Consider the following 27,142-nt stretch of genomic DNA (forward strand, 5'->3'; position numbering starts at 1 on the left):
GTGTCTACTGTACATGGCCCATGTCTCTGAGCCATACAGGAGGGCAGGTATTACTACAGCCCTGTAGACCATGAGCTTGTTGGCAGTTTGGAGAGCCTGGTTTTCAAATACTCTTTTCCTCAGGCGACCGAAGGCTGCACTGGCGCACTGGAGGCGGTGTTGGATCTCGTCGTCGATGATAGGAAGCTCCCGAGATATGGGAAGTGGCTATGATCTAATTGAATGGTAGAACAGGTTCGAGGGTCTGAATGGCCTACTCCTGTTCCTATGTAAAATACATGAATTTATTTGTTACACACCACAATTTGCAAAATCCTGGCAAAATTGTATGAACATTTTAAGTGGCATAATATTTAGAACAGCATTTTCAAATAATTTCTGTTTTGTTATAGCTATTGTGAACACACTCCCACACCTACTGCTTGATGTAAAATAGGAGTCAATTCAAACATCCATCCCTAATTGTTAAATCCATATTTTTTTTGGTAGAATTGCTTTTGAGACATTCATATACATTGTCAGATCTAAGATTCTGGAAATACGACACTTTCTGGTATCCTATATAGTATTAGATCTATTATTATTCAGGGGCTCCATTCAGAGTCCTACACATATCCAGAGTTAATTTCAAATGGAGAGAAATAAGCCACAGTGAAGTGCCGACGTTAGCAGAGAAAGTTTCAACAATGACTATCATTATTATTACATATCATAAAAAGATGTCCTATTTGAATTAATTGTGCAGTCTATCTGGCTCCTGATCTAGTTTCCAGTGTCCATCACAAACTTGCCAAAGTAATTTGATGGAGCTATTTAAAATTATGAAGAGCTGGGATAGAATCGATAGAAACACACTCTTTCCAGTCATTGATAGATCTAGAACAAGAGGACCCAGATATAAGATTTGTTAAAGTAAGATATTTAAGACTGAGAGCAGGAGAAGCTTTTCCACATAGAGAGTAGTGAGGCTGTGTAATGCACAACTGGAATTAATGATTGCAGCAGAGGCCATGTCAATATTTAAGAATAGCAAGCAAGCAGCCAAGACTTGGATTTCTCTAACACCTTTCATGACCACTGGCCATCTCAAAGCGCTTTACAGCCAATGAAGTACTTTTGGAATGCAGTCACTGTTGTAATGTAGGAAATGCAGCAGCCAATTTATACACAGCAAGCTCCCATAAACAGCAATGTGATAATGACTAGCTAATCTATTTTTGTTATGTTGATTGAGGGATAAATATTGGCCAGGACGCCGGGGATAACTTCCCTGCTCTTCTTTGAAATAGTGACACGGGATCTTTTACGTCCATCTGAGAGAGCAGGTTTAACGTGTCATCCGAGATAAGTTCGATGGATGGTTGAAGGAAAGGAGAATAAAGGGACGTGAAAACAGGGCTGGCCCATGGAATTTGGCTTCTCTCATGTGGAGGATAAACACCAAAGTGGAATGGTTGAGATGACGGCCTGTTTTTGTGGAGCAATTTCATTCAGATTTTCAGAGCCCATTGTCCTAATTTGTTCTGTTTAAAGTAAGGATAGCGGTTCTAGAAAATTGTACTTTTTCTACATTTATTTATACACAGTTTTAGTATTAAATACTTCTGGGTCGATTATAGATTCAGTTTACAGATTTTTTTAAATTTATTCATGGGATGTGGGTGATGCTGGCAAGGCCAGCATTTATTGTCCATCCCTATCATCATCATCATCATAGGCAGACCCTCAGAATCGTGGAAGACTTGCTTCCACTCTTAGAATGAGTCCTTAGGTGGCTGAACCGAAAGCCACAGTCCCTGCCGTTGAGGGTAAGGGAGGGTGGGACAGCTTTGCTGCGCATTCCTTCCACTGCCTGTGCTTGTTTTCTGCATGCACTTGGCAATGAGACTCGAGGCGCTCAGCGCCCTCCCGATACACTTCCTCCACTCAGGGCAGACTTTGGCCAGGGACTCCCAGGTTTCGGTGGGGATGCTGCACTTTATCAGGGAGGCTTTGAGGGTGTCCTTGTAACGTTTCCTCTGTCCACCCTTGGCTCTTTTGCCATGAAGGAGTTCCGAGTAGAGCGTTTGCTTTGGGAGTCTCGTGTTTGGCATGCGGACAATGTGGCCTGCCCAGCAGAGCTTATCAAGTGTGGTCAGTGCTTCAATGCTGGGGACGTTGGCCTGGTCGAGGACGCTAATGTTGGTGTGTCTGTCCTCCCAGGGGATTTGTAGGATTTTGCGGAGGCATCGTTGATGGTATTTCTCCAGTGACTTGAGGTGTCATGATCCATGCCTCTGAGCCATACAGGAGGGTGGGTATTACTACAGCCCTCTAAACCATGAGCTTGGTGGTACATTTGAGGGCCTGTTCTTCGAACACTCTTTTCCTCAGGCGGCCGAAGGCTGTGCAGGCGCACTGGAGGCGGTGTTTAATTTCCTCATCAATGTCTGTTTTTGTTGATAAGAGGCTCCCAAAGTATGGGAAATGATCCATGTTGGCCAGGGCCGCGCCGTGGATCTTGATGACTGAGGGGCAGTGCTGTGTGGCGAGGACAGGCTGGTGGAGGACCTTTGTCTTACGGATGTTTAGTGTAAGGCCCATGCTTTCGTATGCCTCAGTAAATACTTCGACTATACCCTGACGTTCAGCATCTGAATGTGCGCAGACGCAGGCGTCATCCGCGTACTGTAGCTCGATGACAGAGGTTGGGGTGGTCTTGGACCTAGCCTGGAGGCGGCGAAGGTTAAACAGCTTCCCACTGGTTCTGTAGTTTAATTACACTCCAGCGGGGAGCTTGTTGACTGTGAGGTGGAGCATGGCAGCTAGGAAGATTGAGAAGAGGGTTGGAGCGATGACGCAGCCCGGTCTGGACGTGGATTGGGTCTGTAATGGTCCGTTGGTAAGGATCACGGCCTGCATGTCGTCGTGGATCAGGCGAAGGATGTTGACAAACTTTTGGGGGCATCCAAAACGGTGGTGGTGAGCCGATTCCTTCAATTTCTGTCGTCTGTAAGATGAGGTACTCCCACAGTGCTGTTAGAGAGGATTCCAGGCTTTTGACCCAGCAACAATGAAGAAACGGTGATATATTTCCAAGTTAGGATGGAATGTGACCTGGAGGGGAACTTGGAGCTGATGGTGTTGCAATGCACCTGCTGCCCTTGTCCTTCTAGGTGGTAGAGGTCGCGGATTTGGGAGGTGCTGTCAAAGAAACCATGGCGAGTTGCTGCAGTGCATCTTATAGATTGTTCTGAAAGTATCTAATATGAGTTTACACTAAACTCTCAAGAGAACTTGATGCGAACCTGTATGACATTCTCATTTCCCATTTGATGTCCTTCTTGAGTGAAACTGCAGTTAATATCAAATTATGGCCTTGTGCTGTAAACCCAAGATTCCTCAAAAACTTAGCTAAAACTACTATCTCAATTGGGATGCTTATAACCAGAAGAAAGTGACGACTTTCATTCAATCTGCCTGGGATACATTCAAACTCAGGTTAAAGAGCCAGAAGGACAGTATCTAATTAACTTTATCGCCCAGTCCCTGTAATAAGCTCTTTAGTTCCATCTGTAGGGGAATTGAAATATGATTTTAAAGGAACACTACCTATTATGTGCTTCTACTAACAATCTGTCAAATAAAGTAATACAGATAAATGTTGGGTGTAGGAGATCGGGCTAGTCAGATTGTGCATTGATCGACTTTTGAAATGTAATTTATTTGAAGTAAACATCCGGAGAGGTAAGTGTATCACTTTGTTTCGAGAATTATTTAAATTAATAGACATCTTGGTTCTTTTGATTTATTTTATTATTTTACTGAAGGATTCTGTGCTGTGGTTTAAACAAATTTGAGAAATGGCCGGAAGCTGCCTTTTATCAGATTGAAACGATATTGCCCTTGCTTTACTGGGATATTTACAGATTGTTCTATTTGATTGTCAAAAAATAAATAGGAAGCTTTTAAACTAAATGTGATTAAATGCCACCTATACAAGACCTGTGCAGGCTATTCAACAAATTGAAGGTCATTCAAGTACAGGCTTACAAGTACATCCTTTGTTGACAAATCACATGTTTATCCTGCACGTATATAGCTTAAGTTAATACTTTTTCTTAAAATTGCAGTAAAATTTTTCTAATTCCCCTGCCCCCCCACCCCCAGGGACATGACAATTTTTTGTTCCACTAAAAGCCAACCAGTCTGGCCTCTCTAGCTGAAGTAACAGGTATGGTGGTGAGATGAGCCTGCTGCATTGGTCACTGTATACAGACAGTTGCGGGAAACTGGATCACTAGTGGATTGGAAACAGCAGTTTCAGTTTGCTCAAATCAACAGAGTGGCTGCCCTTGAGGGCCAGAAAGAGTCCATTCAATTTGTTGCTGCTTTTGCTTTGTAATTTTGTGTTTTGATTTACAATTTCACCAGCAACAGTGACATTGTTCTCTTTTAAAGAAGTTATTAACCCATCAACTACCCGAGAACTAAATTGAATGCTCACAAAGTTGAGGGTTGTTAGAACTAGGGAATGGAGCTCTTTCCCAGGGTTACCTTCAAGTACTCCTTAATCAAATATCAAATGGGTAATTCATAATGTACAGTCCATGGGATTCACTTAGATTTTTAGAAAGTGTTTGGTAAAGTTCTGCATGTAGGACTTTCAAGGAAGATTAAGGTACAAACACTCAAGGGCAATGTAGTGAGCTGGATTGAAGAATGACTTTCCAATGGAAAGCAACAAAACAAATTAATAAGTAGAAATGAAAAGCCTCTGAGTAACTAGTAACTGAGAAACAGTTAGTAGTTGTGTTAAGCAAGGCTTTTTCCTAAATCCTCTTCATCCAGTCATCAGTGAGGCGAAGGAAGTGATCATTGATATTTTAATAACATTTGCTGATGACACATACTTACGAGGCACGATGATCAGTGCAGGAGAGACTGATATCATTCATTTGCCACACCTCCGCCACAATCTCTCACAGCACCTCTGCACCAAACATTTGTCACACTGACACCGAATCTTAGCCACGATCCCTCACCGTTCCTCCACTCTGTCGCATTTCTGCGATCTCTCACCGCTTCTCCACCTCAATCATTCATCACACCTCCGCTACAATCTCTCGTCGCTCATCCGCCCCGACCTTCCCACTCCTCTGCTGTACCTGGGCCCCGCTGATGTTCCTCCAAACGGCGACCTGGGTTTTGATGACGTCACCCAGTCGCCATCGTACACTTGGAGCAGCTTGCGCTGGAGTCAAGACACATTCAATGGCCAAGATGAACTTTGTGTTTTAATGTTTTGTGGCGGAGGAGCAGCGAGAGATCATGGCGGAGGAGCAGTGAGAGATTGTGGCGGAGGTGCGGCAAATGGGGTATGGGGCCCAGAAGAGCCGAGGACCCAGGGGCAGCACAGGCCAGCCCACGCTGCGATAGGTGTGCACTAGGTCTGTGCAGCAGAGCAGGTCTCCAGTCATCCTGGTTAACCCTCTGTCAAGCCCTTGTGGTGGCTGATGTGCAACGGTCACCACACGTTAAAAAAATCCATGCACAGGCATCTTCCACCCCTCAAGTTCAGGACTAGAATATCGGGTCCTTCATTGAAACATCTGTGAACACATTCCTTTTGGTGTGGAAGCAAGTCATTCTCGTTTGAGGGACTGTCTATGATGATGATGATATCATTCAAAGGGTCTTGAACGCAAATAAATTGGAAGATGGATTTCAATGGGATTGAAAAATACAAGGACAAATATGCACAATATGGTTCCTTTGTTGCTGATATCATAATGATTGTGGAATGCAACTTGTCAGAATAATATGAATTTGCAGAAGCCTGGTATCACGGCATTTTATACATTATCTGTGAATTGGAGTAACTTATTTATTTTATTTGAAGGTTTATTAATGTCACCAGGCTGCAGAACCACCTTACATGCAAGATCCTTACAGTTCATACAATCATAGATTTATGCATAAGCACTCCAAAGTCTCTCAGTTCTTGCACCCCCTTTAAAATTGTACTATTTAATGTATATGGTGTCTCCTCATTTATCCAGAATGTATCACCTCACAATTCTTTACATTAAATTTCATCTGCAAAGTGTCTGCCCATTCCACAAGCCAGTGTGTGTCTTCTTGAAGTCTATTACTATCTTCCTCACTATTTACTACAATTGCTAGTTTTGTGTCATCTGAAGAGTTCAAAATTGTGCCCTCTACTCCCAAGTCCAAGTCATTAATGTATATTAAAATCGGCAGTGGTCCTCGTACTGAACCTTGGGGAATGCTACTGTCTACATTCTCCAGTCTGAAAAAACAGCCATTCACCACAACTCTCTGTTTTCTATCCCTTAGCCAATGTTGTATCCAGGCTGCTACTGCCCCTTTTATCCCATGGGCTTCAATTCTGCTAACAAGCCGAGCATGTGGTACTTATCAGTTTGTCGGGATTTTCATCCTGCAAATCTGGGCTGAATTCAAAACCCAACTCTCTGTGGTGAAAGGATAGAATGTTAACCAACAACACCACCAAGTCTCAAAATTAGCCCATAATAGAATAAATAAAGTAACAAAGGTAAGCCTTGTTATTGCAAATTCATATGGATTAACAAAGCTATTCAGTAACACCAATTTATGGTACGCTCTGACATGACATATGTTTGCACAACAAAACAGCGCCACCACAACTCAGTGTATGATTGAATGTGTAGCCTGAAGAACTAAAGGAGAATTTATTATCATTCATTATGTAGGTAAACTTCAAGGGGTAGAATGTGCACATTTACAAATATTTTCTGTTTTATTAATTTCAGAAAATGTTATCTGCAACTGTGCTATATTTGTTCATTGGGGAAAATCGAAAATAATTTCCATTAGTCATCTTTTATCCAGAGTCATCTGCAATGTGGTATTTTGGCAATAATGATCTATCCAATAATGTTCAGGTAGGGAAGAGCTGCACTTTCCTTGTGGAATCCAGAAGAGCATTTCTGCTGTACTTGACCCCACAAAGGAGAGTTGAAAACCTATCTGGAAAGGCCCCTTCAATCATCTGACCAGGTTTCAGCTGTCAGGGCAGTCATTGTGAGCATGCCCCAATTACTTCAGGTTAAAGAATGCATCGAGGTCTTATTGACATAATAGGTCTCTGATCTGCATAAAAATATAAAACTCCCGTCTGACGCATACGGCCATAAAAGCAGACATTTTAAAATTACAACTAAGCAGAAATGGAGTGGGTATTTGACTCACTGCTTTTTAACTGCTCTCCCCTACCAAATTTTTGTCAGCCCAGGGATGTTAAAATATCCCCCACTATGTCTTGGAGTGATGTTATGAAGGGGCAGCATGTAGATGAGGAAGCAGAGGGGATAGATCAGAGTCGATCCAAACAAGGGCATGACTTCAGGGCATCCCAAATGTTTTATAGCCAATGAAATACTTTTGAAGTGTAGTCATTGTAGTAATGTAGGAAATGTGGCAGCTAATTTGTGCACAGCAAGCTCCCGCAAACAGCAATGTGATAATGACCAGATAACCTGTTTTGGTGAAGCTGATTGAGGGACTGGGAAGTACAAGGAGGGATAATGGACCAAGGTCACAGTCACGGAAAATCTCAATCAAGACTTTGGTTAGGACCATTTTGATGCTGTGGGAGGGTTGATTAGCTGATGTAAGGGATTCAAATTGATCAGAGTAGATCCAAACAAGGGCATGACTTCAGGGCATCCCAAATGTTTTATAGCCAATTAAATACTTTTGAAGCGTAGTCATTGTTGCAGGGAAGATGGGAATGGATCTGAGGAGCTCCATTCCCATCATGTTCAAGGACTTTGGAGAGGAAAGGGAGGTTGGACATGGCGTGGAAGTTTGCAAGAACAGAGGGGTTGGGGTAAGATTTTTTGAGGAGGGATAATAATTGTGATTTTGAAAATAAGGGTGACTGTGCTGAGGAGGGGGAAACATTTACAATGGCAGCCCGCATGGAAGGCAGGAAGATAAATTGGGTGCCATGAAATTTCGTGGGAGTGGGATTGCGAAGCAGCAGATGAGTCTCGTGGACAAGATGAGATTATAGAGGGCATGGAGGAAAATGGCACAGAAATTAGAAAGCGACAGGGGTTCAGAGCCGGGGTAGGTTGGGAACTGGGGGGAGGTTTGACTTTGTGTGCAAGGGGAAGGAGAGAAAGCTTCAGCAAGGATAGTCTCCGTCTTAGTGATGAAGTAATGCCTTTTTTGGGTGATAATCATGATTCGGAGAATGGGTTAACCTTTAAACTGTGAGTCTTTGTGAAGGGCTGTACCCAATCTGTTAATCTATCTTGTCATAAGATGCTGATTGACCCTGTACATTCCCAGCTTTTTCTGTACCTTTTCAAATTTCTGATATTCATAGTTTTCTTTTTATTCAATCAAGTGCATTACGTCTTATCCAGTGCCAACCATGTGTCACAAACTATTATGGATAACTCTTTAAAATGTGGAAAAAATGCTGAAAGACAGAGAGAGTTAAGTGTGACACAAGAGCTGTTAGTTCCACCAAATTAATGCCACACTGCAGGAAAATACAGGGCTCAGCAGAGCATCATCAGGAATGGTGCAAGTGGTAGGAGCAGAAAATTAGTAGGAACACTTGGCTAATGCATTAAAAGTTACTATATTTACATTGCAACCCATTTCACACATTACTCTCGGAGGTTATTCAGGGTCACAGCTGCAGGGTCTAGCCTGTAAAGCAGTATTTGAGATTAACGCTAATAGTGAGCAAATCTGTTAACAACATTTTAGATTGTCATTAAGGAAACGTAATATGTTAGCCCCCTTGCTGCGATACTCTTTGATGTAAAATGACCTCTACTATAATGGCATTGTTTGTGGCTCCTCGTTAACAAAAAAACCAGAGGGAGCAGCATATTCTCAAACGAACCAGGTTTTCAAACCGCCATGCAGGGCAATATCTGCTGCCTGTTCATGGCATCAGAGAGGCAAATAACCAGTTAAGTGGCATCACAGCCGATTAATGGGCTGCTTAAAGATAATAAAAAAACGATGAAATAGAAAAGTAGATGTTAAAATAATTTATTCAAACTCTATTTAATCTAACATAAGCATTGTAAATGAAAGCGTCACTTCAAATTTTCAACTTCTCCCAATCTCTTTTTGGTTTCAAATGAAACACCATTCCCTGGCAAAACAGTGGGGACTGGTTTCTCGCACTGAGTCCCTCAAAATTTCATGTGGGTGTCCCTCTGGGTTGATGCTTCTGATCTTCTCTCACTACCTTTGGGGAAGTGCTGGGTTTCTGCCCTGCCTATTTCCTTTTGGGCAATGCTGGGGTCCTGCACTGTCCCTTCTCTTGACACATGCATTAGGATGCAGTTGTGGTTGGCAGTGGGCATAAGGCATCACAGCAAAATGGATACTAAGGGTGAGAAATTGGTCAGCCTTGTGCACATTTTTTCAGCGATGTTTCGCCTTTTTTGCCGGTAAAAGGTGCTCACCTAAATTGGCTAAAGTTAAGCAATTGCGGTTTTGAAATATCGCCGAAAAGCGGATCGACGACGTGCAACGCCAAAAAAAAATGCACCGCTTAAAATTGGCCGTTCGGCGAACCCGTACTCGGTGGGGAAAAAAATGCCTGAGAAAAGCCTGCGTTGAAGCACCAGAAACAGCGGTAGGTTTGAAGATCTACAAAAAAGGTAAGTTGAAGTTTTTATTTTTTAATTCTTTATCAGTGATTCATTAGTTAAGTGTATAGTGAATGTTTAGTGACTTTTTATTTTTTTATTTTTGCAATTATTTTTTGTGTTTTATTCCCTCCCAAGGCTTGTATTTTTGGCGGTGATAGGCCTCGGGCTAATGTTGGCGAGGACTGTGGTTTCCACCGCGAATCCTCGTGCAACGCCGCTTTTTAACGTCAGACGCAATTTTTGGCCAATTTTACCCCCTTAAAAAATGGCAAAGTATTTAGTGGTATTTTTTCCGTAAAATAACGGGGAAAAAATGATATCGGCAAAAACTGAATTTTTAGCCCAAAATGTGTGCAGTGCTAAACTAATAGAGAATCCTGCATGTGAGTCCACTGTCTGTTATATTTCAGATGATTAAAGTCCAAAGCATTTTGAAATAATCACACCTCAGCAACACGTTAAAAACAAGAAAACTATTAAAATCATACACAGTGTAACACAGTAACATTAATATTGAATTCAGAGTGAAGAAATGAGCAAAATGGTAATTCACAAGTAAATCATCAGGGTGCACTTATCAACCACCCAATATATTTGAGTTTTTTGAAAAAACTGAAGTTTAGTGATGAGGAAGATTAGAGGAACCTTTTGGGATTTTTAGTGGAATCAGAAAGGAATTAAGGCAAAGTTTTATTTTCCGTGCTAGATTGAAAATAACTCCGGTGTGACAATATTTGGATCAGCCTGATTGAAATCCATATCTGTCTCTTGCTCCAGGATAATTCAAATTTGATCAGTGGCTTGTAAAAGTTCAACCTTCTCCTGAAAAACCAATTCCCCTCTAGTCCTTTCTAATTCAGAAACTGGTCCACTATTCCAGCTGAGATAGGCCTTTCCTTATCATCATTTGTGTTGCTCCTGGCAACTTGAAATGTTCCTGCATTCTCACTTGCAGTTGCTCTGGGTGTTTTGCCATCACTCCCATAGCTTGCAATCCTCATCTGTAGTGCTTTTGGCTCCTCGCTCACCTTTGTTCCATGCAAACCTAAGTATCACTCAATGCTCCTTGTTAGACTGTGAATGATGTACTTGCAAGCCCCATATCCCATTGAATAACCACCCACATCATTAAATGACTCTCAATGCTGCCCTGAACTTTAGGGCCCCTCCAAAGCTGGAATGCAAATGACCCCAAAGCTCATCTCATTGCCATTTTTCCTTTAGATAAGGACATTTTTGTTTCATGGTTTAGAAGGTAACAATTGGACTTTGGAAATGTATTCATTTCAGTTCAGCTGCGGGAAATTATCATGTTGGATTCAAAAGATGAGGCAGAGATCCAGTCTATGAATCAAGATGGAGAAGACAGCAATTTCACACTGAGCTATAGCTGTCGAAACTAAACCTGAACCTATTGCCTGCTCTGTTTCTTTTTATCAACAATCAGTATTACTCACTTAGCTAAACCAGATAGCAGGGATTCCCCTTACACAGCCAAATGCTGTTGAGGTACAGAAAATTTTCAACTCAATTGGGATGGAGGAAAAAACATTCCGATACAATATACATACTTCACAATGTTTTATAATTTACTGCAAAATGTGCAAATAATCCCAAGTTAGTGTATTATCATATTATTATACAGTAACTTGAAGAAATAGCTTGAAAATAAATGTCATACATATTTCATAAATGTACCAGAAATGAATATAGATGCATTCCAAACATATCTACCTAATGCACATCAGATCCATTTCTGTCCATTTATTCCTCACAGCATAATTGATTATACTGTTCATGTTCAAATAATTCAGCATCCTTGACGGTAAACTGTAGCAGCTTTATGAGGGATGTGCAAGTTTAATTTTTCCACCTTGCAAACTAATTTGCTGCTGCATGGAAGAAATTAAATGAAAACAAGAAGGGACCATTTGATAGTGCAGAATATCTTCTTGCTTCTGGGACTTTGTCCACTTTATTTTTTAAAAGCTCAGCACCTTCAGGAAAAAGTATTTGGCAAAGCTTCAAGCAGAGTGGCGTTCCATTCGGCATTTCTATCATGATGATGTTCTTGTGTGCAGGTGACGTGAAATAAAAATGGAAAATGCTGTAAATTTGCAGCAGATGTTGTCGGTGTGTGAAAAATGAAAAGGCAAGTTCATTTTGCAGGTCGACCCTTCATCAGTACTCTAACTGACAAAGGGTTCACACTTAACATGTTCATCGCGATATATTCTCTTCCGATGCAGTGTATTTACAGCCATTTTCTGTTTTCATATATGGCATACGGAGCAGTTCCATTTTAACCGCTGCCCTCTTTTTGCACTGATTGGAGGCAGTTAAAATTCCCCATTATTTTTGTTGCTGCAAACAAATTATGTTTTCTGTCACAATGGCAATGTTATCCCTCGCTGTTTCCTAAAATAGGAGAAGAAATCTCTGGCAATAGTTCCATGCACTCCTTTACACAAAAAAGTTTGAAAACCACCAATAAAGAAATAGTATCAAATGTCACAATCTCAGTGCGAAAGTCATCAGCATTTGACAGGCATGTAAAATGTATTCTTTTTTAAAACACCAGATTCTGCTGTAGTTCTATCTCACGAATGAAAAATAGTGTCCCTTGAATATGTTTCCATGTGTATATAGTTCGGCCCCCGCCCTCCCACCCCACCAGTTACCCTAATGATATTGGACAGAAATAGAAGCCCAACCTGGGTAATAGTTGGGGTCTCTTCACCACCCCTTTCCCTCATGTTAGTGAACTGTGTGTTTCAACATGGAAATAGGATGGGATCTAGGTGGAACAGTGCTTCCCATTGCTGCTGTCCCTGACCCTCTTTGAAATAAATTGGGTGGATCCCCAAGCCATTTCCAGCTGGGGCACCCGCCTGTGTATGGGGACGAGCTTAAGGAATCTTGCTGTGGCACCTTGCTGCAGCATTAGTGGACCCATAGGGTTTTGGCAGCCAAACAAACTTAGAAAAATAAACTATGATTTATTTTTCCGCTAGTTCTGGCAATGCAATCCATCTGCAATCGATTGCATCGCCAAAACCAGTCTTCGAGTTTGGAAAGCCCCCCCAGCCCCAGCCCCCTCCATACCCCACTGACCCATGGCCCCAGCAATGTTGGACACCAGCGACTCACAGCTGTCCCTGATGACCAGCTTTACTAAGGTCATGAGTAAGGGAAATAGGTTATTTATTTTACATTACATTATAGTACACTCAATCAAACAATTGGTTGATCTATCAAGACTGCGCATTGACGAAGGTCCCCGAGAAAATTATACAAGAACTTGTGGGCCCTGATGATTGCGCCCTTGTGGCACATTCCGAAGGTAACTTTCTGTTGATAATATATTTATTTATAGTTTTTACCAGCAACTTTGGGCTTACTTATTAGTCCTAAGAAGACTGAAGTAACGTATCAACCAGCTCCTGGGAAGCTGCGTTAGAGAATTGATCGCTATTGGCAAAACTTAATTGATACGATATAGGAGTTCACCTATCTTAGAAATGTATTATCTGACAATGCAAGAATCAATATGGAAGTGATGGCCAAGGATATTTAGAATTAGAGTAGTATCAAGCTTGCCACTATAAAGGTTTATGAGATAGTTGTCCTTTCCAATCGACTATATGGATGCGAAACGTTGGCAACATCAGAGGGCTCAATAAGAGAACATCCCAGGAACATGGTTGTGTGAGACTTGTGAGATGTAATATCCATCACATATTGACCTGCACAGTCATCAGTGCACTCATCTACCACAAACTTATGCTCCTTTCTTTGTTGGCACTGTCTTCCTCAAGTACAAAGGGCACACACTACAATAACACATTCATCCATTCATGTGTGGGTGCCTTATAAGCATGCCCTCCCCCAAAATGCTCGGCTGAAAATGGACAGAACCCTGGCAGACCAGAGTTCGATCCCTAAATCTAATCCAGCTGCCACTGGTCTGTTGGAAACTTGGCCTTACAGACCTAGGAATTCCAGAGCCTCCATATGTACAGATGAATGTATATAACCTGCTGTTTTTTTAACCAAATATTGGATAGATGCAACTGAAACATTCTCATTTCTCTATGTATTACAAAAACGACAAAACAATCTGGAGTTCTTGCAGTTAAATAGATACATGAATTGTAACGGTAGGCCATCTTACATTGGTTGTGCAAACAAATTACCCTTTGATAAACCACAATGAACCTCTCTAATTACAGCTGTAGGAAGTTTTCATAAGCCCTAAATGGAACATCCATACATTATTGTAATAAACTGTGTCATGATGTGTTTCTTACTGCAGTTGTGGGAAGCATTAATTGCTATTTTGGTAAAGGCTGTTTAATTATTCACCAATGTTCTAGAATAGGTTGGAAAGTAGTCAGAGGTTCTGATCACAGCCTGGAAATGTTAGTCTGTGGTTTTACTATACAGGTGTGAGACAGGTTCTCTGGGCTTGACTACTGTCCATGCGTTTTGGTACCACTTTTGGGTCGATCGCAGGATGAGGGATCGGCCATTTCAGACTGAGATGGGGAGGGATTTCTTCACTCAGAGGGTGGTGAATCTTTGGAATTCTCTACCCCAAAGGGCTGTGGATGCTGAATCATTGAGTATATTGAAGGCTGAGATAGATAGATTTTTGGACTCCAGGGGAACCGAGGCATATTGAGATTGGGCGGGAAAGTGGAGCTGAGGTCGAAGATCAGCCATCATCTTATTGAGTGGCAGAGCAGGCTCGAGGGGCCGTATGGTCTACTGCTCCTGATTCTTATGTGCTTGCAAAACTGTTCTGCAGCAATGCAGAAGTTGCAATTTAACTGCATCCTTAGAAACATGGGTAACATTTTGATAACTGCAGTTAACTGTAGCTAGAAGTTCTGTAATTCGAAAATATAATAATACAATAGTTCCATGTGGTGTAAGGTTCTGTGGTGCAGAATTTATTTTAATTGTTGGAGGGGAGGGTTTGAACATTAATTAAGATATTAAAATCTTAAAGGAATGCAGTACACTGATTTGGAGAAGTTCCTTATTCTCTGGAAAAGAGAACCAGGAATATGATCATTAGTCAATGAAACCTCAGATCAAATGTTACTTCAAGGTCTTAAAAAGTATCTGGCAATTTGTTTTCTTTGATTGCCAGGCACTTGAATGGAACAGCACATTTTACATCAAAACTCTCTTTGCATAATTACATTTATATCCTAACACAAGTGGGGAACAGCTGTTTGGATATCATTCCTCCTCAAACTGAAAGATGATGCCTTGTTGGTAACAAGCAACCATTTGATACTTGGAATAGTTTTAACCTTGGAAGAGACTGTCAATTTGTGCCATGATTTTGGACTGAGTTGAAACATTCAAAAAGGAAATTTAAAAACTCTCCTGATTCAAAAAGGAGAGCACTTTTGCCAGGACAGGAGAGAGCTAAAAATGGTTGAAGTGGTTCCTCTGCAAAAGCTTCAGCACTAAGCTGACTTCTGATTCTCACATCTTCTTCTCTGATCTAACCCCAATATTTTCCTCTGTGTGATAGCTTAAACAAATCTGCAACCATCTATTATATATCTTTTGTATGACAAGTTTGGCTATCCATTCGGTGGCCTCTTGAGATGCTGAGCGGAGAAATGAGATGCCTCTCACAACAGATCTTAGTGGGCATGTTGATGTGATGTGTTCCATGGTCTGGGACTCGTGGCCACAATCACACTTTGGGTCATCCCTCATCTTCCATTTGCGGAGGAGGTGGCCGCATTGTCTGTGCCCTGTGCGGATTGGGTTGCGCGCTGTCCACAGTCTCCGACGGAAGTCAACGCCAGGGACTTCTGCTGTTGGGTCAGTAATGAGCTGGTGACTCTTTATGTGGCATGTCTCCCACAATTCCGTCTATCTGGGTCGTGAGTCGATGCCAGCTGCATGAATATTGGCTGCTGCTTCCCAGAATGGCCGGCACAACTTTAAGTGCCTTCATAGTGGGTTTTTCAAGACTTCGTGACTGGGATGGTCAATGTTGCTCATGACTTTTTCCATCTCATGGAGCACGGTGGTGTCGTGACAAATGGCAGGCTGGGCAATGTGGGACGCACTGGGAGCCTCTCAGCTGGAGTGGACTTAAACACCCTTGACACTGTCCTCATGGCAGCATTTGGCTGATGACTCCCTCGGTGTACTAGTTCACCGAGAACTTGCCAGCTAATGGCATCAAGAAGACAACCGCATGCCCAAAAGCGGCCTCCTGGTCTGAAAAGCAGGAAGCATCTATTATATATTAAAAACTGCGAGTGACCTCAAGGTTCCAAAGATTTTGCAAAATGTCAGCCTATATCCGCTCTCGCCGCCCCTTTAAACAAGATTTTATCTTGTATTCCCCACCGAGGAAAATTTTGGTCCGTTATCACTCCGCAGCCACCAGTCGCTCATCTGTACAGTATGCTCTAGGGCCCACTAGTTGGATTAATTGCCGCCTATTCTTGAAATGATCATTGCTGCCGATGATGCTCCATATCCCTCTTCCTCCAAGAAACATTTTAAAGCCTGCCGATGTGCAAGCCAATGACTATCTGATCCATGGCCTATTTTTGGAGATTAGTTCCCGAATCTGCTTCTCTCTGAAGTTCTAATTAAATTCATCATATAGGCAGTCCCTCAAAATCGAGGAAGACTTGCTTCCACACTAAAAGTGAGTTCTCAGATGGCTGTACAGTCCAATGTGGGAATTACAGTTTCTGTCACAGGTGGGGCAGACAGTGGTAAAAGGAAAGGGTGGGTGGGGAGTCTGGTTTGCCGCATGCTCCTTCTGCTGTCTACGCTTGATTTCTGCATGCTCTCAGTGACAAGACGCAAAGTGCTTAGCGCCCTCCCGGATGCTCTTCCTCCAATTTGGGTAGTCTTGGTATTATTGCTGTATCATGCAAGTACCAGCATGGTAGAAGGCAAACCTAGATGGTTTTAATTTGTCTAGTAATGTTCCTATGAGAGCGAGTGACACAAACATTTGGGGACAGAGATTGTGATTAGGGAGATGAATGGAAAGAGAGAGATACATCCAAATAGAAAAAAAAAGATTATGACCTGGAAAAAGTTATTCATGAGACAAACACAGAAAGAGATTATTCTGAAAAGCAAACAAATCAACACTCAGACAAAGATCAAGGAATAGACAGAGAGGTCACAGAACATGCACATACACTAAAAGAGTCTAGGAAGACATTGCAATCAAGAGACAAGGATAGAACATGTACAGGCACTCAAACATAGATCTTGCTACAGGCAGAAACAAAGAGAGAGCAAGTAACAGAGGGAACAACACCAGGATCAGGGAACATTCATACATCTCGCAACATTTTCTCAGATAAAACACACATTTTCAAAGAAAGAGGCACAGAGCTCACAACACAATGAGGAAGATACTTGGATCAACAGAGGACTCAGTGAATAAAGACATGATCTATTATTTAATCTCCCCGCACCCTAATCTGATTATCTCCTGCCCTCCAACCGTATTTCATCTGAACACAGATCCTGGCTTGGTCCTGACTGCCCCTGCACAAATCCACAGAGAAATCAACTGATATTTATCAATAATGGGGCCGAAATTTGGTATCGACCATTAGGCGTGGAAATTGGGGTTATCACGCCCGAGAGGAAGCCTCTCGGGGGCAGGACTGGGGCACTAACAGCGGGAATTTTCCAGTGATAGGCGGCGAGCCGTGTATTGTTGGCGGGAGCACAGGACCTGTTATATATGCGTGCTTGTTTGTTGTGTGAAGTCTGTAACACTGTTATGTAACACTGAATGTACCCTTGCACAGCACATACCTTACCTGCACACTGCACGCTGCAGGTAACCCAGTATAAAAGGGAGCTCACAGCTTGGTGTCCTCACTCGAGGAGCTGCAAATAAAGGACTACAGTCTACACAGTTTAAGTATCATACCCTGACTCTGGAGTCATTACTAAAGGTGCCGAATTACACTACAACTGGCAACGAGGATACGACGTCACGAACGACATGCTCAGCATGTCGAATTTCAGCAACTTTCAGCAATTTACAGAGGGGAAGATTGGGACAATTTTGTAGAAAGATTGGAACATTTCTTTACAGCCAACAACCTGGATGAGGACACACCGGCTACACGACCGAACAAGCGCAGGGCTATTCTGCTTAGAAGCTGTGGGCCCACCATCCATTGTCTCATCAGGGACCGGTGAAGACAACCACCAAAAGCTATGAGGAACTTGTAACACTAATACAGGAACAACTAAAACCGAAAGAAAGCATCCTCACAGCCAGGCACCGGTTCTACACTTACCGGCGACCCGAGGGCCAAGAAATTACTAGGTATGCTGCACACTTAAGAAGACTAGCTGCACTGTGTGAGTTTGGAGACCACCTTAATGAAGCACTAAGGGACATATTCGTCATTGGAATCGGCCTCGAGGGCCTCCTGCACAAGTTGGTCTCTGCCGATATCACCGTCACCCTGAAGAAAGCAATTCAAGTGAGCCAGGCCTACATAGTTTCGGCCAGCGACTCCAGGCGAATACTGACCCAAGACTCTAAACCGGCGAGCGCAGTGCACCGCATGGATACTTCGAAAAGCAGGAATGCTGCCCCGAGCCCAGCAACCCTGAGTCCGCCACATGGGGCAAACCGGATGGCCCCGTGCTGGCGCTGTGGAGGAAACCACAAGGCCCACCAGTGCTGCTACAAAGACTATGCATGCAAAGGGCACCTTCAAAGAATGTGCAGAAAAAGCTGTACTCACCGCATCTCTGATGAGTTGGCTGATCACCGGGGCTCCGACACAGATGAAGGTGAAGCTGCTCAAACCCTGGAAGAAGAGTATGGAATTTATACCTGCTCCAACGAAAGTTCTCCATGGACGATGGAAGCAGACATCGACGGGGTCCCAGTTTCTATGGAGATCAACACAGGGACAAGCCAGTCTGTGATGAGCCAAACGACCTTTGAAAAACTTTGGATAAATCCCGGCAATCGACCAAAACTGCACCCTGTCCAAGCGAAGCTGCTCACCTATACAAAAGGTAAAATCCTGGTCTTTGGCAGCGCGGATGTGCAGGTCTTGCAGGGCGGTATGTTGAACAAACTACCCGTGTGGATCGTAGCTGGCGATGGTCCCACGCTGCTGGGTAGGAATTGGATGAACCCGGTCCAAGTCAGTCGAAGCGGCGACGGCCTCCAGGCTCCAGCAATTGACAGCAAACATGGATCCACCGCTGTATCCAGAGATCCGACCATCCCACCATGCACGGCGATGACTCCACAACATCGTGGTGAAATCTACAGGACCAAAAATCCAAACTCCACTTTCTGGGCCGGGGCAAGACTCCAAGAGGTGAACATCCTCGAAAGAAGTGGATTCCTGATGTCCAGGGCCGAACCTGTGGAAGAAAAGACCACCACCGCCTACCAGAAGATGGCGGCCGCACCACGAGGAGAAGAACCTGCAATCAAAATGGCCACGGCGATACCATGAGGGGCAGCGTTGGAGGAGCGACACGTGGCACCGAGTGGCCAATCAGATTGGAAGGCTCCCTTAAAGGAGACCAGTAACCAAAGAAATTTAAAGGGAAAGTTTCAACTAAATGCGAACAAGGACTTTAAAGCTAAAGATGCAATAAAAGGGTGCAAGTATGATAATGTATGCAATGTAACCATGAATTGTGATGCTGGTGTAACTAATGTGACGAATGAGATGAATGCATATGTTAGTAAGGTTAAGAACAAGTTTGTTATGTTTGATAATTATGGCAGAGAGTGTGAAATGCCTAATGTAACCATGTCTGGTGAGATCATGACACCCAAAAGTGAGGCAAATGCTGTAATTTATAAGGTAGGCTCGACTATGTGTGATCAGAGCCAAGGTGTCATGTACATAGATAGGACACTGACAAAGGACAATGGGTTCTAGAGGGACCATGCAAATGCGAGAGGAACCCCCCTGTGGGAGACCCCCAGATCCAGCTGGCTACCAGACTATGTAGCCTGGACCTTTGGAACAAATGTGATGCCCCTGGAAGGACACAAACACACTCAGTAATCAATGGGCAGCACAGCCAGCACCAATGGCAACCTGCACCAGACCAGGCCTACAACCCCTGGCCACCAAGGCCAACACCAGGAGCGTGAGGCCAATACCCTCCAGCTTCCCTGGCAAACTTTGGGATGACTTGACCCTCATCTCAATTGGTGGACAAGGAGCCGACCAGTCCTGTGGCCCTGCCCACCACCACACAATTACCCACATCACAGTGTATGCACCCTACCTACTGCTGCTGTGGCTACCCCCCCAGAGGGATCCCACAAACAGTGACACCCACATAGTCTGTGTGTAAGGGGGGAGGAAATATATGAGGCCAGCCTCAAGCACAGGGATCACACCTGGCACCCACACAACCCTCACCACAACCTCCCACAGCCCACTACTGATCACCTCCCCAGGTCATGACAATAAGAACATTAAAAATGCTTAGGAGGGAGTGTTGTTATATATACATGCTTGTTTGTTGTGTGAAGTCTGTAACACTGTTATGTAACACTGAATGTTCCCTTATACTGTACATACCTTACCTGTACACCAGAGGGAGATCTAAGGGTTACCTGCCCACTGCAGGTAACCCAGTATAAAAGGGAACTCACAGCTTGGTGTCGCTGCAAATAAAGGACTATAGTCTACACAGTTTAAGTATCATACCCTGCCTCGTGGAGTCATTGCTAAAGGTGCCTACATACACTACAGGACCCTCCCCTTCCATTAAATGGGAGGGTATGCTGTGAACTCTGCAATGGGGGGGAGGGGGGGGGGGGAAGGGGCCATCAATTCACCGGGGAGCGGGGTGCCGTGGCAGCAGCCCGGCACAGAAGCGGAGTGCCGGGCTGATGCATCGTGACACAGATCCCGTAAATTGGCAAAGGCAAGGTAAGTTGGACATTTTTTTTAAAGTGTGCACAGTACCTCCACTTTAATTTTCGCCCGCGAGCGACCCATGAAACTGGTGTCGGCATTGCTCGCGGTGGCCTCACGGTGCACTACCAAATTTTAGCTCCGGTGCAAAAACCGGTTGCTGCTCACGGTGATGCTACCGCCGTGCACCTCCGCTAACTCCCGCGGAATGTCACGGGAGCTGGTCGTGGCCCCGAGCAAGAAGTTGTTTGCGCACAATTAGTTCCCCGAGCGGAAGACACAAACAACGTGATTTTCTCCCTCAAAGTATTTACAGATTCTTTAAAATGCATGAAATAAAATATCCACATGTGTTTTAGAATAAAACAAATGATTGCTGTAAAGACGGTAACCTGTGATGATATAAATCCCTGTTTGCCTACCCAGTTATTTTCTGTCCAACAATGTAATGGTGAGAATTGCTGGAAATCTTCATGCAAAATGTATTGTGGCTTTGTGCTGACAACTCTGCAATGAAAACTCTCCATTCGTAAAACCCAACAGCACAGACAAGATTCTTATTTTCAGCTACTTCTAAACTGGGACAAAAGTATTGCTGCAGGAACGCAACTAAAGGAGCTGCTTTCCTTCACCTGGCATTACTAATGGTTGAAGTATTATTATTGGCGGAAGTTCTTCTTTGTGCACTACCTGTAGTGAAATCATAAATATCAAAACCTAGTGCATGGAGGAAACCATTGCCCACTGTGAATTAAACAAACACAAGCCAGAGATTAGCAGGATTAGGACACTGGTCTCCTCAATTGCACAAGACAATTTTTTGTAACAATTATTTTTTCTTCTCTTCCCCTCTTCAAAGTGAGCTGTTCAGGCAGCGTCCGTGGCTGAGCCGATGGGCAGGAGGGCAGATTGCAGGCTTTTTATTGATGTCATGATTATCTGGCTACATGCAGGTGTGTGGGAGCGGCCTGAGGATTTTCTCATTCTCCCTGTGGTGAAGTGTCTGACTTTAGGTCGTTGCTGCTCTCCTGATTGCATGGTTGAGGCTGGGTCCTGGCAGAGTTCCACTTCTCCAGTGCAACCAAGCACCAACTTGGTCTGCCAATCCCAATTCCTGAGGAGCAATGAGGTTCTTCAGAGGAAGACGACTTGCGGTGTCAATACTTTCAATGTAACGTACTCCCCTATTCAGTTATTGCAGAAGTGATTTACAATTGCTCTGACCTGCTAGGAGAAATCTGATTTTCAGCCTTCTGCTGGCAGCTCAGCGGAGACCTGACAGTTTGGGTCTGAAACTTGGCAAAGCGCCGTTTGCTGACTTGAGCAGCAGGTCCTTCAATGAGCGGTTCTTGTACAATTAGTGCTAATTAGCATCCTTTTCAGTCATGCAAAGCTGAACTCATCCAATTTTAAATGTTATATTGCTGGGTTTAATAATCTTCAATACATTCTTTGTCACGAGGTATAACTCCGCATACATTAGATAATACATACTGTGTTAGTAACTATAATGCACTTTGATACATAACAGTCAGTAAGCCATTGTGCAAATAACACTGTTTTTCCTGTCCAATGAATCATACGATGCTGTTTTTCATTTCAGTGATCAGAAACGATGTTGTTATGCTTTCCGACAAGCTGTGCTGTGGCACACTTGGCTACACGTGCCAGTTTGTAAAAAAAAATGTCTGATTTTATTATATTCAAGATCGACTATTACTGTGGAGGGAGATGAAATCTGTGGTGAAAGGTTGTAATTCTGGGGATTTGTTTCAATTGTGGTACATTATGGGTCCTTCTCAGTTCCATCACAGCAAGTTGTAATTTTAGAAGGATTGTCCAGAAAGTTGGAAGGAGTGGGTTCAGAATGATTGCCCTCAGGAAGGGAAGGGAGGAAATGAGCTGTGTCTTCTTATTCTGCAGCTTTTCATAAGAGCTTGTTTACACAGCGCGTTGGCAGAGGTCTAAGCACAGGAGAGCTGCTACTGTCCCCTCTCCCCATGCCTCAACTGCACGAGTGGGGAGAGCAATGCATGATGAAAAGAGGAAGAAGGAAAGAGAGAAATTACATCTGTCTTGTCGTGCTTTGCCATCTGATGTAATCAGACGCCTTTAACTGAAACACAATGCTTTGGCTCCCTCCAGAGTATCCCTTAATCGAAATATTAAAGATTCGGGATGGATCCATTTAAACAATAATTGTCACTCCAGTTTGTTTTGGACTTAAAACCATAAGCCATTTGCAGCCGCACCATGACATCTGTGTGGTTACCGTGACTCGCTCACACAGATATGCAATGCGAACACACATCTACTAAATATTTGTTGCTTTAGGATTTAGTTGTTATTCATTCAGTTTCTGCCAGCATCTGGCACTGTTTAAAAGGTAGCGTGACTCTCATTTGTAAGGTTTCATTGTCGAACCCTTATTTTGGCCTGGAGGTATCAAAATATTATTTCTAAGATGGAGACATTAATTTTTATCTTCTAAAGAAATGGGCAAGATACTTTAGGTTTCAACCGTGCCGACCCGGCGGAAACGAAGCGAGTGGATGGTTGAAATGGTGGTCGGGTGCCACCCACTGCATTCCCGACGCATTCATGCCCGCCGCTATTTTAATTGTTAACATCATTCGGACCCAGATATGCTCTTAACTGCCGATCATGGCAGTGAAACCCATTGCCTGAGCGGGAGTCAGCCTTTGATCATTTAAATTAGGCTCGGGAGATTGGTTCCAAAGAAAGAAAGAAAGAAAGAAAGAAAGACTTGCATTTACATAGCGCCTTTGATGACCACTGGATGTCTCAAAGTGCTTTACAGCCAATGAAGTACCATTCTATGTCTATCCTTTGTGGGTTTTGGTTTTGTAGAGGCAGCTTGTCTGAACTAAGTGATTTACTCCCTCAATATTCCTCCATTTTTTCTTTCAGGCAGTAACTTGTACTTAAGATGTGTTGCCATGGGGACTGACAGCCCCTTGGTACAATATTCTAGGTTGCCACTTGTCATGTATTCAACCAGCATTGTAACCCATGTATAATCTGACCTAAGTTGTACACTGTGAGAACACTGACTACTAGGTGGTGAACTTGTGGGAGACACTCCTAACTTAGTGCTTCAGATATAAAAGGGGAAGCTCCACCCACTTCCATCACTTGAGTGCTAAGGAATAAAGGACAGGTCATGGACTGACCTCTCAAGCATGGGCCTCGTGTGCATTTATACTGTATAGTAAGGACGTATCAATGGCGACAAGAAACTGGGTTTTAAACACGCGAGCATGGCCATTAGCAGAACAGACGAGAGGTACTGTGTTAAGGAATGGTTGGGACAGAGATTCAACATTGTTAAAGCAGCACACAGTTCTCCAGGCAAACAAGGGCAGTCGGGCATGCCCCAATATGTAGTCGAACCCAGAGGGGGAGTTCGACAGAGACAATGGCAAGCTGAACGGCAATTCACGCCATTACAAGGGACAATGCAGCCAGTAATGGGGCCATCAACACTTGTTAATGGCGCACTCAAGGGCAATAACAGGGGCAGTCAGGGACGATCGACTGGCAAGGGACCTTTTGTTTCAAACAGCAGCTCATGCTGGAGGCGTGGAGGCACACACTCAGCCGGAGTTTGCAGAGGTGAGCAAAATACCTGCAGAAATTGCAGAAATGAACGCTGGGGGAAATCGCTGGAAGCTGAAGTTCAGCGAGTTCATGTGGAGCACGTATACAGTTCATACAGGACGCCACCGATAATGATGAAAGTGCTCCTCAATGGCATCCGAGTATCAATGGAGCTAGACATGGGGGCCAGCCAGTCCCTGATGGGTATCAAACAGTTCAAAAAGTTGTGGACATCCAAGGCCAGGAGGCCAAAATTATCGCCGATTGACGCACAGCTACGGACTTACACAAAGCAGATCATTCCGGTGCTAGGCAGCGCCACGGTAGTCGTGACCCACAAAGATTCGGAGAACAGACTGCCACTCTGGATTGTCACAGGGGACGGTCCCGCACTACTGGGGAGGAGTTGGCTTGCTGTCATGAACTGGAAATGTGGCGATGTCAATGCAATTTCCTCTGTGGAGCGAGTATCATGCTCACAGATCCTGGACAAATTTGACTCATTATTTCAACCCGGCATCGGCACTTTCATGGAGGCCAAGGTAGTGATTCACATAAACCCGGACGCCAGGCCAGTACACCACAAGGCCAGAGCGGTGCCGTACATGATGAGGGAAAAGATAGAAGGCGAATTGGACCGCCTGCTGAGGGAAGGCATCATCTTGCCAGTCGAATTCAGTGACTGTGCGAGCCCGATTGTGCCAGTGCTCAAGGCGGATGGGTCAGTCAGGATATGTGGCGATTACAAGGCCACCATCAATCGGGTGTCACTCCAAGGCCAGTACCCGCTACCGAGAGCGGAGGACCTCTTTGCGACGCTATCCGGTGGCAAACTTTTTTCAAAATTGGACCTGACCTCAGCTTACATGACCCAGGAGCTGGCACATGAGTCGAAGAAGCTGACCACCATCACGACACACAAGGGGTTGTTTGAGTACAATAGATGTCCGTTCGGGATTCGCTCGGCCGCTGCGATCTACCAACGAGATATGGAAAGCCTCCTCAAGTCGATTCCAGGGACGGTGGTTTTTCAGGACGACATCCTCATTACGGGTTACGATACCCTCATTATGGGTTACGATACTGAAGAACACCTCCACAACCTGGAGGAGGTGCTACGCAGACTGGACCGGGTAGGGCTGCGACTGAAAAAGGCGAAGTGCGTCTTCCTAGCTCCAGAGGTAGAATTCCTGGGGATGAGGGTAGCAGCAGATAGGATCAGCCCTACACCGTCCAAGACAGAAGCAATCCAGAGAGCACCCAGACCCCGTAACACGACGGAGCTGCGTTCATTCCTGGGGCTCCTGAACTATTTTGGTAACTTTCTTCCCAAATTGAGCACGCTGCTAGAGCCACTACACGTGCTCCTACGCAAAGGTCGTGAATGGGTCTGGGGGGACAGCCAGGAAAGGGCTTTTAATAGAGCACGCAATTTGTTATGTTCCAACAATCTGTTAACGCTATATAACCCATGTAAGAAACTTGTGTTAACGTGCGATGCGTCGTCCCATGGTGTCGGGTGTGTGTTGCAGCATGTCAATGCCAAGGGTTATTTACAGCCGGTAGCTTATGCCTCCAGAAGTCTGTTCCAGGCAGAAAGGGGCTACGGGATGGTAGAAAAGGAGGCACTCGCATGTGTATATGCGGTAAAGAAAATGCATCAGTACCTGTTTGGCAGGGAATTTGAGCTGGAGACAGATCACAAACCCCTAACATCCCTTTTGGCTGACAACAAGGCCATAAATGCAAACGCATCGGCCTGCATACAGAGGTGGGCACTCACGTTAGCCGCCTATGACTACACAATTCGGCACAGACAACTGCGCCGATGCACTCAGCTGGCTCCCACTAGCCACCACTGAGGGGGCTACCGAGCAAGCTGCTGAGATGGTCATGGCTGTTGAAGCTTTCGGAAGCGAAGGCTCACCCGTGACAGCCCGTCAGATTAAAGTCTGGACAAATAGACACCCACTATTGTCTCTAGTCAAGAAATGTGTCCTGAATGGTGACTGGGCAGCCACGTACAGTGTAAGCCCTGAGAAATTTAAACCATTTCACAGGCGCAAAGATGAACTCTCGATTCAGGCCGGTTGCCTACTGTGGGGAAACCGCGTAGTCATGCCCCAGATGGGCAGAGAGATGTTCATCAGAGAACTCCACAATGAGCACCCGGGCATTGTCACGATGAAGGCAATTGCCAGGTCACACGTTTTGTGGCCAGGGATAGACGGAGATCTGGAACTTTGTGTTCGCAGGTGCACCACGTGTGCCCAGCTGGGCAATGCGCCCAGGGAAGCCCCCCTTAGCCCCTGGCCATGGCCCGCCAAGTCTTGGTCATGCATCCATGTGGACTACACAGGTCCTTTCATGGGAAAAATGTTTTTGGTTGTAGTAGACGCCTATTCCAAATGGATCGAATGTGACATTTTAAATTCAAGCACATCCTCTGCCATGGTAGAAAGTCTACGGGCAATGTTCGCTGCCCACGGTCTACCTGACATCTTGGTCAGCGACAATGGCCCATGCTTCACAAGCACTGAATTCCAGGAATTCATGGCAGGCAATGGAATTAACCATGTTAGAACGGCACCGTTCAAGCCGGCCTCAAACGGCCAGGCAGAACGAGCAGTGCAGATAATCAAGCAGGGGATGCTCAGAATCCAAGGGGGCTCCCTACAATGCCGCTTATCACGTCTCCTGTTGGCCTACAGATCCCGACCACACTCGCTCACAGGGGTTCCACCCGCAGAGCTGCTGATGAAAAGGACGCTCAAAACCCGGTTATCCCTTATACACCCCACCATGAAAGAAATTGTCGAGACCATGACAGGAATGCGAGGGCGCGATGTATTGATATAAATGACCCTGTTTTTGTCCTCAACTACGCTGCAGGGCCCAAATGGC

This window comes from Pristiophorus japonicus, chromosome 4, assembly GCF_044704955.1.
Source record: "Pristiophorus japonicus isolate sPriJap1 chromosome 4, sPriJap1.hap1, whole genome shotgun sequence".
Lineage (NCBI taxonomy): Eukaryota > Metazoa > Chordata > Chondrichthyes > Pristiophoridae > Pristiophorus > Pristiophorus japonicus.